Below are 11,520 nucleotides of genomic sequence, written 5' to 3' on the forward strand. Positions count from 1 at the left end.
TGGAGAAGTTCAAATCCATTGTCTCGAAAGTAGACGTGCCAGATCATATAGCCGTGGAGTCTTTGATGAACATCCTCCACATTAAGTCACCATTTCGGGCCGACCTTTACCGACACCCGACGAGATCAGTACCAGATGCCATCACTCGATCCAATAACTTCATTCGAATGGAGGAGGATACTAGGGCCAAGTCGGCCAAAGAAGCTGCAGGGAAACAGACCCCCGCCCGGACGAACGACGCTCGTCAAGAACCGCGACAACATTCCACAAGTGGCAAGCCTAACCAGAGGAAGGGCTACATGAATGCTATAGACGACGGCGAACCATCAGGCTCCGCCGCAATGGTGCGAGAGAAGGGGTGGAATCATTGGGATCGAGATACCAGCCAGCCAAAGTCTAGCTCCCCTGAACCAGCAACCTCGAACGCCGTCGAGCCGAGTAAGTGGTGTTCCTATCATGAGGTCAATTCACATGATACAAAGGATTGCAAAGTCTTATACAGACACTTCCTCAAATCCATCGAAAGCGGGAAAATCGAAATTGAATTTCCGCAGAAGCCGAAAAACAATAAGAGTTGGAGCGAAAACAAAGAGAAGAAGATTCAGAAGTCTCAAGCGAAAGCCCCTTAGAGAGAAGAGCAAACTAATCCAGAGAAAGCCACAGTAGACAATCTCAACCTCGAAGGCGAGTCAACTGATGAAGAACCGCCTAAGAACCGACGACGGGTGGAAGTGATACTCCCCCTACAGGCTGATTCCTCGGATGACGAAACTCCACCGATACCAACGGACTTGCGCGAAAAATTGGGCAGAAAAACAAATTCAAAGGACTTACGCACATTTCTGAAGCGGAAGGCCGAAATGGTGCAAAAGAACGAGGCAGACCTCAGGACGTCCCTCGACGAGTCTAAAGCAAGAAAGATTACCCGCACCAAAGCTGCTCTACACCTTCAATCTCAGCCCGCAGATTTACGTGAGCAGATCAACTCCAAAGCCGAAGACTTGCGCGCCAAGCTTGGTCAGCCGAAGCAACAGGATTTGCGACCGTGCCTCGAAGCGAAACGACAAGCGCAACAAGAATTGATGAAAGTTACGAACACCCCGCACCTCAACGTCATAATGGGTGGTTCACCTCCTTGCGGGGACTCGGTAAGAGCAGTTAAAGATTACAGGTGGCAAGCCATCACCGCCCAGAAGTGGCCTTCGCAAGTCGAAGTAGACCATCAAATCTCTTTCTCGGCGGCCGACACTCACGGCATCAGCATGCCACATAACGACCCACTCCTAATCAATATCAGAATTGGCGAATGCCAAGTCACGAAGGTTCTCGTCGACACAGGCAGCTCAGTCGACCTTATCTTTCGGGACACGCTTGACAAGATGGGAGTTGACCTGTGCGACATGAAACCCTCCTCACGCACTCTCACGGGATTCAATGGCTCCTCGGAACAGATGATTGGGACAATCCGTCTCCCAGTTTATGCAGGTGATGTGACCCGCACTGTTAAGTTCTCTGTTATCCGCGCTAGGGCGCCCTACAACCTGATCCTCGGAACACCTTGGTTACACTCCATGAAAGCCATTCCCTCCACTTACCACCAATGTGTTAAGTTCTCTGGGAAAGATGGAACGACGCAGACGGTCCGCGGGGACCAGCGAGCCGCAAGAGAGCTACTTATCGCCGCGGTCAAGCTGCAACAATCACTTTCTCTCGTCAACGCCGTCACCAAACCAATACATAAGATCTACCCTCAGAAGGAAGAAATCCACGAGGTTCCCATCGATGGAGCTGACTCATCGAAGGTCGTGCGCATTGGCGCCTATCTCTCCGACGATCTGCAGTCATTAATCATTTCTTTCCTCAAAGAAAATGCCTCAACCTTTGCATGGGTAACTTCTGATATGAAGGGTATAGACCCCGCAATAACATCTTACGAGTTAAACGTCGATCCAACATTCAAGCCTATTCGACAGAAGAGACGGAAGCTCGGACCCGAAAGGTCCAAAGCAGTAAATGAGGAAGTTGACAGGTTGCTCGACGCAGGCTTCATCGCCGAAGTACGGTACCCGGAGTGGCTAGCAAACCCCGTCGTTGTTAAAAAGAAAAACGGGAAATGGCGCATTTGTGTTGACTTCACGGATTTGAACAAAGCATGTCCAAAAGACAGTTACCCTCTCCCGCATATCAACCGACTGCCGGCAACGAGCTCCTAACGTTTATGGACGCTTTCTCCGGGTACAATCAAATCATGATGCATACGAACGATCGCGAGAAAACGGCGTTCATAACGGACAGAGGGACATATGGCTACAAGGTCATGCCTTTCGGCCTAAAGAACGCAGGAGTGACTTACCAGCATCTGGTCAATAGAATGTTTGTCGACAAACTCGGCAACACTATGGAAGTTTACATTGATGATATGCTGGTCAAATCACTTCGCGCCAAGGATCATCTCAACCACTTACGAAACTGCTTCAAAACGCTGAACGAGTACGGGATGAAGCTCAATCCGGCGAAATGCACCTTCGGCGTCACGTCTGGAGAGTTCCTAGGTTACATTGTCACCCAGCGAGGCATCGAAGCAAACCCAAAACAAATAACGGCAATCCTCGATCTCCCTAGTCCGAAGAACACCCGCGAGGTTCAGCGTTTAACCGGAAGGATTGCGGCACTGAACAGGTTCATCTCAAGATCCACAGACAAATGCCTCCCGTTCTATGAGCTCTTGCGGGGAAATAAGAGATTCGTCTGGGACGAAAAATGCGAGGAAGCCTTCAATCAACTGAAGCATTACCTAACGACACCTCCAGTTCTATCGAAGCCCGAGGTCGGAGACACTCTATCCTTATACATTGCCATCACCTCCTCGGCTGTTAGCAGCGTCCTAATACGAGAAGACCGTGGTGAACAGAAACATATTTTCTACACCAGCAAGCGGATGATGGAACCGGAAACGAGATACCCAACCTTGGAAAAGATGGCCCTAGCTATCATCACCTCGGCAAGAAAACTCAGACCTCATTTCCAATCGCACACTATCGAGGTGCTCTCCAACCAGCCCCTTAGGACGGTAATGCAAAATACCAACCAATCAGGAAGGCTAACAAAATGGGCAGTTGAGCTTAGCGAACACGACATCGTGTACAAGAACCGCACAGCTGCTAAGTCGCAAGTTCTTGCTGATTTCTTGATCGAGCTAACGCCGGAGCTAGAACAAGATCTTGTGCTGCCAAGCCTGAACTGGATACTGCACGTAGATGGTTCATCTACGAACAAAGGTTCAGGAGCAGGCGTACAACTCCAGTCACCGACAGGCGAACTAATCCGGCAGTCGTTCAGTTTTGATTTTCCGGCGTCCAACAACGAAGCCGAATACGAGTCTCTCATTGCAGGCCTTCGTCTCGTAAAGGCAGTAAAAGCTAGACGAGTCAATTTCTCAGAGACTACGATGCCAGGAATGACAGAGTGGATGCTTACTTGAAACTCGTCAAAGATCTTACACAAGATTTTGATTTCTTCGAGCTAACGAAAGTCCCTCGCAGAGAGAACCTATGTGCGGACGCACTCGCAGCCCTTGGGAATAAGCTACACGATCAGGTGAAAAGGACAATCCCAATACATAGGATTGAAAAGCCAAGCATCAGCCAACCGACGGAACAACTTCCATCGCAGCATCTATCGCCGACGCCATGGACATTGACGAAGGGGAACCTCGCAAAACGGAAGGGCAACTCGAAGATTGGCGAATGGAATTCATCGTTTACCTGTCCGACGGGATACTACCTACAGAGAAATGGGATGCAAGACGACTCAAAAGATGCAGTGCGCATTATGTCGTCATGGATGGAACACTCCATCGATGGACCGCAACAAAAGTACTCCTTAGGTGTATCTTTTGAGACGAAACAAGGTTGGTCATGGCCGAAACACATGAAGGCGCAGTAGGCAACCATTCAGGAGGACGAGCTCTCGCACTAAAAGTGAAAAGCCTTGGTTTCTATTGGCCAACAATGAACGCAGATTGCTAATCCTACGTCAAGAAATGCAATAAGTGCCAGCGACACGCCTCAACCATACACAGCCCGATTGAATTGCTCCATACCTTGACAGCACCATACCCTTTCATGCGATGGGGAATGGATATCATCGGACCAATGCCGAGCTCTCGACAGAAGAGGTTCATCTTGGTCTTAACAGATTACTTCACTAAATGGGTGGAAGCAGAAGCCTACGCCAGCATTACCGACAAGGAGGTGCAGAAGTTCGTCTGGAAAAATGTCATCTACCGGCACGGGCTCCCATATGAGATAGTCACAGACAACGGATTCCAATTCATCTCCCACAACTTCAAAGAGTTCTGCGACAGATGGAGAATTCGGCTCAACATGTCCACACCGAGAAACCCGCAGAGCAACGGTCAAGCCGAGCCCACTAACAAGACAAACATCGACGGACTCAAGAAACGACTCGACTTGAAGAAGGGTCGCTGGACCGACGAACTAGACGGAGTCCTCTGGTCCCATAGAACAACATCTCGCGGAGCAACGAAAGCCACCCCCTTCTCGATGGCCCATGGGGTCGAAGCAATGGCACCTGCTGAGGTAAACGTGACGAGTTTACGACGTTCCAAAATGCCACAGAACATTGAACTTAACCAAGGTATGCTACTCGACGCACTGGATGATATAGAAGAAAGACGCGACCAAGCATTGCTTCGAATCCAAAACTATTAACACCAGATCGAAAGCTACTACAACAAGAAGGTTAAGACCCTCCCCCTCGAATTGGGAAATCTGGTCCTCCGGAAGGTGTTCGAAAACACTAGGGAATGGAAAGCCGGAAAACTCGGAGCCAACTGGGAAGGACCCTACAAGATCATCGAGGTCGTGAAACCTGGAGTCTACTACCTCGAAACTTCAGTCGGCGAGGCGGTGCCACGAGCTTGGAACTCAAAGCATCTCCAACTCTTCCACAACTGAACGACCAACGGTCACGTTCACTTGCTAAAAAAAAAAACACACTTCCCCAAGAAGTTGCGCAGCCCATGCGATGCCTACAAAAGATTCGCCACGGCACTTCGAGACAAACGTACCGGCACTCGCACCCCACAGCCGAGTATGTCCTGATCAGACACATACTCGCGGGAATCCGGTCGTATCACAGTATTCACTGATACGTCCGAAATGATGACTCCTATCCATTTCATAATTTACTAAGTAGGGTTTTGGCCGACCGAACACTTAGAAATTATTTTGAAGTCGAGATGGGAACCGTTATCGTTTGAAAAATTATCTTTCACGGTCTGAAGTTATCCTATTTTTACTCGTACCCAATCGGCATACGACCTCGAACAAACCAGAAAGCTTGATAAACGACACCTGATCACGAGTTGTTGAATTCACAGTCCATACGAGCCAACGTCGAGAAACGACTATATCGCTGTCACGATACGGCATGAATCACAAACTCTATAATCCATTGCGGTCAAGACATCTACCGAGTTTCCTACACCTTCTCGGACTGCGACTCCCGGAGTTATCAAACGACCAGGAAGCAATATAAGTAAAGCGGAATTCGTAAACAAGAAGAAATAGACGGAGTTTCAACAAAAGAGAAACCGCAATGGGTCAAGTCATAATACATAAAAAAGAGAGCAAGGTTCATTCAAAGTAAAAAACAAAAACAACAACGGAGTCATTCCTCGGGGTCCCTAGCCTGTTCCTGCGCTACGGCATCGTTGTCGAGAGATGGTTCGGGAAGGGTGGAACGCACCGGTTGATCCGCATCGACGCTTTCGACGCGAGCTATCGCTTCTTCCCCACGAACCTCAAGCTGACTCTCAGAGGGGTTCGCTTGATCTCTGATTATCTCCCCACTCCGCGCCCCGTCGACCTCCTCGCCGGCATCGGCTTTGTCCGGTTCTCGACCCTGACCATCCTCTGAGTCAGAAACGGAAGAATCAGAGATCTCAAGAACGTTGCTCCCATCCTGGTTCCCAAGAGATTTCACTCCCCCATCAACGGCTCGCGAGTCAATAGCGGGCGCGCCAGTCTTTGACGAATCATCTCCCACGGAATGAGAGGGAGCAGCAGAGGTTCCAGGACGATCAGCGGGACTTTGGAGAACCCCAGCAGTCCTTGGATCGATCAAGCGAACGTTAGACCCATGCGGGTCGAGACCCACGAAAGTTCGCATATCGACGAACTGAGATTCGAGGCGAAGTGGAGAAAGGAACAAATCAGCCTCCGAGATCTCGCCGGGATCAAGCTTCAAAGCTTCCTCCTCAAAATGTTTTTCTTTAGCCGCGAACATGTCGATAGTCTCTTGAGGGATGTCGCGGCCACCAGCCTTTAAAGCATCGAGGCAGCTCTTAGTCCCAAACGCTTGACTTTGAAGCAACTGCGCCGTATCGAAAGGTCCACAACGGGTCCACCACTCGTGCAGATTCCCGAAATGCTTGTTAGATTTTGCAATCATCTCGGTCTCGACCCTCACCCTCTCCTTCGTAACCGCGTAAATACGAGAATCCCTAAGGCGGTCTAGTTCTTTCTTATGCTCCACGGCTTTGGCTCCTATCTCTTCCATAAGATTGGCCTTCCGCAGCTCCAGAGCCTCGATAGTAGAACGAGCAACGGAAAGCTCCTCTTCTGCTGCATTGGCTCTCTTCTTCAAAGCTTTCCTCCGAGCAACCGCGCGATCCCTCTTCTCGGCCATCCTCTCGAACTCCTCCTGCCATTCCGCCTTCCTTCGACGAAGAAGTCTGCTCTTGCTCACCACTGTCTTCTTCAGCTTTTCTGACTCAGCGAGCGCTTCCTTCAGCGCAGAGTCATATTTCTCGACGACGAAGTTCGAAACCCCGTCGCACTGCGAGACATGAAAACCAAAGAACTTAAGAAATAAAACAAGTATGTAAGAGAAGGAATGAAAGAACCGAAGCAAAGTCTTACCAATAACTTGGTGCGAGCAGCGTCAAAATACTCGTCCATAAAGATCAGGTCAGCGACCGGCGGAAAGGGCTTTGGGCCACACTTGATCTGGCTAACCAATTTCGCGCTTTTGTGTGGAGCGTAGACGAGAGGAGTTGGCCTGTCATACTCAAACGAAACACAGTCAGGAAACTTGACTCTCAAAGTCTTCCTTACGACCGGAATACCACCAGTCAATGGACCGGGGACCGACGTCCCAGGGTTCGATGAAATAGCGACGGGGGAAACTTGGCGCTTGGTCGTCCCTTGCTCACCAGTTTGCTTCGACCTTTTCTTCTGAAGCGGAACCTCGGGTGAGACATTCTGAGGTTCATCCGCTAGGGCCAAGTTAAGAGAGGGCCCGTCAGTCGGATCAGATGGAGCAGAGGGGCGAGCAATTTCGCTGTCTTGACCCGTGATGCTATCCTCCAAAGATATTTGCTTCTTCTTCTTTATCTTCTTCGTCCACGGCTCTGCAGCCTCCGAATGATCGCCTTCCTCTGGAAGAGTCTCGCGATCATCATTGACAGGTGGCTCGTCATGGGTTCTCTTCTTGCTCTTTTTCTTCTTAGGAGCAACGGCAACAACACCAAGCGAGGATTCGCGATGGTCAGAACTCGCGAGGGTCGCGTCGTCAGTCGTCAACTCGTTAGGAGGCACCAACGGCTCGGCATTTGACAAGCCAAGCTCTGCCTCCATCATAGCACTCAGATCCGGAAGGCCCCTCATCTTCCTTGCTGCGTTGATCTTTTTCTGCTCTTCACCGGTGAACAGCGAGATACGTCTCTTGGTCTTGTTAACCGACGGAAGGTAACTCGAATCCCAATCCCCTGGAAAGGATATATAAAAAAAAGAGGACTCATTCACCAAGGAAAGAGTAGAAGTCCACAGTGTGACATATAAAAAGAAAAAATGGACTTACTCCTGGAAATACGGCCGATCGAACGGCGAACCCTTTCCCAAGAAATATTCCCCCAGTGCTCTTGAGAGAGTCTCGCGATAGCACGAGCGTTCGTAAGAAACTCTTCCGGGTATTCGCGAGAAGTCGGATGGTCGGCTACAAAGAAAAAAGACAACGAAAATAGAAGGCAGTTAGTATGCGAAGAAATAGTACGAGTTAACGAAAGTGTTCAACCAAGAAAAGTGTTCCACAAGACACGGTAGTCATCGTCTGGAGGGTCCTCAAAGGCAGAATCATCGCATTTAACGAAGAAATAGGACCTCTGCCAATCGAGCGTCTTATTAGGATGCCCCCCTATCACGTTGTAGCTTGGCCACATTTTTATCGATAGAAGGCCATCCTCCAACGAACTGACGGACGTCAATTCTTCAAAGGTACGAACGCTCAGCGAGGTATCGATCTCAGCAGCCATAACCATCAAAGCAACTGTAATACGCCACGAACCATTCAAAAATTGACTTATCGCTGCATCTCGGTGAACCGTTCAAAAATTGACTTATCGCTGCGTCTCGGCGCCTCGCGTATGCCGTGACCAGTCGGGGAATTAGGAACCAAAGCTTCGTATCGTCACGAAAATAGGATTCGTAGACGCATTGATACCCAACTGGCGGTGACCAAGGCCTTTGGCTCGCCGAGGGAATCAAGAAAGTCACCCCAAACCCGCGGTGCTCCCTCAGGAGCCTCTTCACGCTGTTAGGAGTTGACTGCATCTTCATAACGTTCTCCCAAGCCTGACCGCTCACATCTGGAGAGCGCAGAAACTCGGGAGCTATCGCCGGCAGCTCCTCGAAGATCTCCCCAGGATAATAGCACGTCGGCATATAGTCGGCAGGAAGGACCCCGCCTCTCGCACCGCCAGAACCGTCTCTCTCGCAGGCCTGCGGCTCGGCTTGGTTTCCCCTTACTTCTTGACAGAATGAACGCGCAGACTCGGAAACTAGGATCCTTTGAGACAGATCCAGGCTCCCGGTGTCCATGATCGCATCGTGATGAACCCGTTCGAACTCCTCGAGTGGAACCTCACTCGCGTCTCTCAAGGGACGAGATACGGTCGCGACCTCTTTCCCTTTCTGTTCGTGATATAACCTCCCCTCAGACGACATATCGCTATCTATGTTACAACAACCTAGAGAGAGAAGTGGAGGGAAATAGAGAGAAAGTACCTGGATAACGCGGAGAAGAATAGAGGGGGAGAGAAACGATCAAGTATTTATAGGGGAGAGATGGGGTGCTTCCCCAAGGCGTCATCATGATATCTACGTGGGCTTAGGAACATTATTTAGCCGCCTAGGAAACCGAAGCGTCGACTCGGTTTCCCGATATAACCGGCCCCGACTCCGAGTCGAACCAACGCCTGGGGCAGAATCGGATCTAACCAAACCAAAACCGGTTTGGTTAGATTTGATCAAACCGCGCGACAGAGCAAAATATTTAACGATGCCTCGCGATGCCCGATCCAATAATGTATCTTCGAGGCGACCCGTCTGTTCTTCCAAGCCATTAACCTTCTAAATTCATCAAGATCAACGAGACGTTTATCCCGATGAACTGGGGGGACTTACTGTAGAGGGTGAATTCGACATCCCTCAAGGCCCGAAGAACAGACGGCCCAGCCCACTCAGGACGAAACGGTGGCTCGGCATGATGGCTCAAAACGTGCGTCTAAGCGTCCCCGACTTAACGGCCACTCGAGATAGTATGGGCTTCTCGGCCCAATGAGTTAGAAGCCCACGAAGACGATGCAAACTAGGTCACGGGAAAGCACGAGGTCAACTATATAAAGGGAAGGAGATGCAACGAGAAAACGATCCGAAATCACTGATACTCACTGGGCGGCTAGATTAGGGTTTTACCTTTGTTATCTCGCCTTGTTGTATCTCTCCGGCAAAGCCTTCGAGGCTCCGGTACCTTTCCTTTCACGCATTTCCTTTCCTTGTAACCGACGGAACGCTCTTCCGACCATTAATAAGACGTCTTTGCTTAAACCCACCTCTAAAACCGAACGTTCTCTCGTTCCGTACCGTTTCCCGATCAAACAGTAAAGGGCGCAGTTTGGTGTTCCAGTTTCTTGGAAAAGAAGATTTCGAGCTGACAACAAAGCGAACATATGGTTCTATCTTGAGTAACCTAACTTATGTCAAGACGTTTGCTTCAGGAATTCTTATTCCCAAATCGTACATATTGCCACTGGATGACAAGCAGTACTTGCTTCCTCCTACATCCTTAGTTCAAGATGCTCACAAAGCAGGATTACAAGTATATGTGTCAGGTTTTTCCAATGATGTTAATATTGCATATAACTATAGTTCCGATCCAGTGTCTGAATATCTATCTTTTGTGGACAACGGTGATTTCTCTGTGGGTGGTATTCTCTCTGATTTTCCCGTAACTGCTTCTGCATCCATTGGTAAGTAATAATTCTTGTATATATATTTTCTCCTTGAAAATTTCTGGAATTACTCTCAGTATCCAACCTTTTCTTTTCATATATATTTGTTCAGACTGCTTCTCCCATGTTAGCAGCAGACACGCTACAAAACAGGGTAATGAAATTATTACTTTGATTTTTGGTAACATGAAATTATTACTTCGATTTATGTAAACGTTCTTACTAATAGAAAAAGAGACCAATAATTTGCTTTTATCATCTACCAAGTGGTTTATGTTTCAGTGAATTTTCTTGTTATAACTAAAAATGGTGCGAGTGGGGACTATCCTGGATGTACAGACTTGGCATATAAGAAGGCAATCGAAGATGGTGCTGACGTTATCGATTGCTTGGTCCAAATGTCAAGCGATGGTAAACCCTTTTGCTCAAGTTCAATAGATCTCACGCAAGGCACAATGGTCATCCAAAGTCCTTTTAGAAATGGTTCAGCAATTATTCCTGAGATTAGCTCAAATGCTGGAATATACACTTTTAGTCTCACGTGGCCTGAGGTCCAGAGTCTGACTCGTAAGTTTCCCCACTTGGCCGACTCCTAGACTCCTACTTAAAATATTTCTTTTCTCGACAACTAGGATAAGACCTGCGCCTTGGTGAGTTTATTTGTATATATTATCGATAGCTTCTTTTATATATTTGATCATTTTATTTATATATATAAAATATTTTTTGTTGTTATTATATAATTTCTTTCCGATGGATCAGATCAAATTTTATTAAAAATAATGCAACAGAACTATAATTAATACATCATGGGTTGATCGGAGTGGACATTAAACAAATTATGACATAAAAACCTTATTTTTTTCGTCGAACACATTCTTGAAAAAAGTGAACAGTATTGTTTTCACAGTTGAATTATTTTGACTTTTATCTTCCATATGGTTTTGAAAGCTTTCAAATCAACCATCGAATTGATACATGTCATTTTAATGTTTTTAGTCGTATACTTAAGAAAAACTTACATTTTTGTAATTTAAAGTCGTTTAAAAAAATTTAAAATATAACATATAAGAAAAAATCTAACATATAAGAAAAATATAAAATATAAGGTGTCCTCATGTTTGTATTTTAAAGTCATTTAAAAAATATATATATAACATATAGGATTTACTCATTTTTGTAATTTAAAGTCATTTTAAAAAATT

The 11,520-nt window shown here is 47.6% G+C and overlaps 1 pseudogene; it reads left to right on the forward strand.

Annotated features, from left to right (window-relative positions):
* The window catches only part of LOC106327362, a 22,911-nt pseudogene that overhangs the window by 7,948 nt on the left and 3,443 nt on the right, over positions 1-11,520 (forward strand).

The sequence above is a fragment of the Brassica oleracea genome, chromosome C2, assembly GCF_000695525.1.
Source record: "Brassica oleracea var. oleracea cultivar TO1000 chromosome C2, BOL, whole genome shotgun sequence".
Lineage (NCBI taxonomy): Eukaryota > Viridiplantae > Streptophyta > Magnoliopsida > Brassicales > Brassicaceae > Brassica > Brassica oleracea.